Genomic DNA, 3543 nt, shown 5'->3' with positions numbered 1-3543 from the left:
ACCCATTGATCTTTGAAGWACATAACTTATAAATGCCTYATGAGCTTAATAACTAAAGTAACTAAATGCAATCGAAAATGTAATCTACAGTACCAGTCAAAAGTTTGCACACATCTACTCATTCAGGGTTTTTCTTAATTTTTACTATTTTCTACATTGTAGAATAATAGTGAAGACATCAAAACTATGAAATAACACATATGGAATCATGTAGTCTTTGTTTAGAATCTATTCATTATTTTAGATGAATGGCTAGAAATCGATCTCTGAATGTGCTACAGTGATGAAACCACTCTCTCCTGCTGCGCTACGATGTAAGGATTGCAGGCATGTGCTTTGTCAATGGCTATGACATAGGATTCAGCCAGGAGTTGATCGACAGTCTGAATATCGAATGAAATGGTAGGAGTGACCTCCCAGCTTCAAGTGATTTCAGATTTCACATCCTACGTCACACAGGCTCAGACAATATACTATTGTATCTGTGGGAACCAGAGCCATCGCTTAATGCAAGCCATTTCGATCTACTGTGTCCACAGATCGATTTATAAGTGCAAATGTTGGTCGGAAACGGTACCAGAAACACGCAACTCCTCAAAACAGGGGACTTCACATCTAAGAGTTTTAACTGTTGTATCCCATCAGAACTCCAAAATGTACACTTGTTTTACTCCAATGTTTCTAAACAATGTAAATGTGAACAAACACTGTATAGCCTCAATAACACTTTGTTRTTGTTTCAACTGCTGATTGGCCCATTAAATCTTCTCAATTAAAACCACTTGGAGATTAGGATTATGTTACAACATAAATGGGTAGTTTTGCCAGTCAACAAATTACATCAAACACAGCTGTATTTGGTCATTTATGTTACTTCWATGACAGTGTTGTAAGAGTACTGGCAGACCAACTCAAGTACTGCCATAGATAAGCCTTGGAAGTTGAGAGTGTGTTACTTGGATAATGGGCAACGTTTCATTCTGATCACATGCATGCTGTCAGAGAAGTGTATACTCTGGAATTGAGGGTCCTCCAGTCAATTACAGAGGCAATCAAAATTGCCAACAGAATCGGCCATGGTAAGCTGTAGCAATGCAGGTCCCATTGATGAGATTTTGGGGGTCTTCTTTCTGCTCTGTTAGTTTTACAGATTGTATTTTTCATGGAGGGAAAATCTGTTCTAGTTTGTTTATTTTACAGATTATAATTGTTTTATTTTCTGTTTTCAACAACATCTCATCAAAAAGGTATTTTAGAGGAATTTCTTCAACCTCCACCGATGGGCTATTTACCAGAACAACAGAGGCTTATTTCCACATTTATTTATTTCTCAAATAGATGTAGACCATTGTTATTCACACCAGAGCATTTGTTGGTAACAACTGACATAAATCTTGTCATCGACAATGTGTCACGATCGTCGTAACGTGGAAGAGAGGAGGACCAAGGCGCAGCGTGAAATGAATACATATTTAATTAAYGAAGACGAAGAACACTTTACAAACTAAACAAAACAACAAACCGACGAACGTGAAGCTATATAAACAATAAGTGCAGACACAGGCAACTTAGACATAGACAATCACCCACGACATACCCAATGAATATGGCTGCCTAAATATGGTTCCCAATCAGAGACAACGATAGACAGCTGTCTCTAATTGAGAACNGTCTGTGATTTATTTAAAATTCAAGGCACACTTAACCAGCATGGCTACCACAGCATTCTGCAGCGATACACCATCCCATCTGGTTTGCACTTAGTAGGACTATCATTTGTTTTTCAACAGGACAGTGACCCAACACACCTCCCGGCTGTGTAAGGGCTAATTTACCAAGAAGGAGAGTGATGGAGTGCTGCATCAGATGACCTGGCCTTCACAATCACCCAACCTTAACCCAATTGAGATGGTTTGGGTTGAGTTGGACCGCAGAGTGAAGTAAAAGCAGCCAACAAGTGCTCAGCATATGTGGGAACTCCTTCAAGACTGTTGAAAAAGCATTCCAGGTGAAGCTGGATGAGAGCATGCCAAGAGTGTACAAAGCTGTAATCAAGGCAAAGGGTGGCTACTTTGAAGAATCTAAAATATAAATACATTTTGATTTGTTTAACACTTTTTTGGTTACTGCATGATCCCATATCTGTTATTTCATAGTTTTGATGTCTTCACTATCATTCTACAATCTAGAAAATTGTAAAAATAAAGAAAAACCCTTGATTGAGTAGGTGTGTCCAAACTGTTGACTGGTACTGTATGTAATTATTTATCAAAAATAGTTATTCTGAGGACACAAGCTCAAGGACACAAATACGATAAAAATATGAAATATGTTATATGATGTATTTCCTATTCAATGTATGAATAAGGCTTGAAATGACTTATATGCTCTCTAAATATAATATAATCAAATTATAAAATGACTAAGTATAAGATTTCACCTTCCTTATAACTGGAAAATACTGCACATATTTGTATATTTAGTGTTAGAGAAAATGCGCATATTTTCTAATGGTCTCTCTTGATCAAACGTCTTCCCCCGTCGCTGTTAACGTCTCACAGAGCTCTAGCTTGGCTTCTTGAACTCGTTAGGAACTCGCCTTTAATCTCATTTTAATCAGTACGTGTTTTGTGTTTAGAATCTATTCATTATTTTAGATGAATGGCTAGAAATCGATCTCTGAATGTGCTACAGTGATGAAACCACTCTCTCCTGCTGCGCTACGAGCACCGGGCTGATGACATGCACCTCAGGGCGAGTGCGGGAGAGGCATAGGACGTACTGGACTGTGGAGGTGCATTGGAGGTCTGGAGCTGTAGACCTGGCACATGCCGTTCTGGCTGGATCTCATTTTAGCCGGGCAAGTGTGGGGCGCTGGCACATGGACGCACTGGGCTGTGAAGGCGCACAGGAAGACACGGTGTGTAGAACCGCATAACATGTGCCTAACGGTGAACACCCCCAGGGCGAGTGTGCGGAGGAGACACAGGACGCACAGGACTGGGGAGGCGCCGGAGGCCAGATGCGTGAAACAGGTGCACATGACACCGGACTGGTGTCACGCTCTCAGCACGCCGCTCTGCAGCGCTCTCAACGCCAGCACCTCTCTCCGGAATCTTGCGTCGAGCTCCTCACTCGACTCCCTGACTGGCTCTGGTTCACCCCTGGCTCCGCCGACCCACTCCGTGTGCCCCCCCAAAAAAATTGGGGGGGGGTGGGGGACTGCCTCGTCGGCCCCGTCGTGGTTGGCGACTCCCGGAGTCGTCGTTGATCCTCCTTCGCTGCCTCCGCCTGCTTCCATGGCAGGGTCTTGTCCCCTGCATATCTCCTCCCATGTCATGATGTCCTCCACTCACTTTTCTCCCGAGCCCAGGATCCCTGCTCTCCCTGGGCATGCTGCTTGTCCTTGGTAGTGGGATGTTCTGTTACGGCTCTCGTTGTGGCAGAATAGTAGACCAAAGCGCAGCGTGGAGAGTGTACATCTTAATTTATTTAGTATGAACAACAAAAAACAACAAAGATCAAAAACCAAAACAGTAAAGT

Source organism: Salvelinus sp. IW2-2015, linkage group LG4q.1:29 (assembly GCF_002910315.2).
Source record: "Salvelinus sp. IW2-2015 linkage group LG4q.1:29, ASM291031v2, whole genome shotgun sequence".
Classification (NCBI taxonomy): Eukaryota; Metazoa; Chordata; class Actinopteri; order Salmoniformes; family Salmonidae; genus Salvelinus; species Salvelinus sp. IW2-2015.
Note: the sequence above shows the minus strand (reverse complement) of the source record.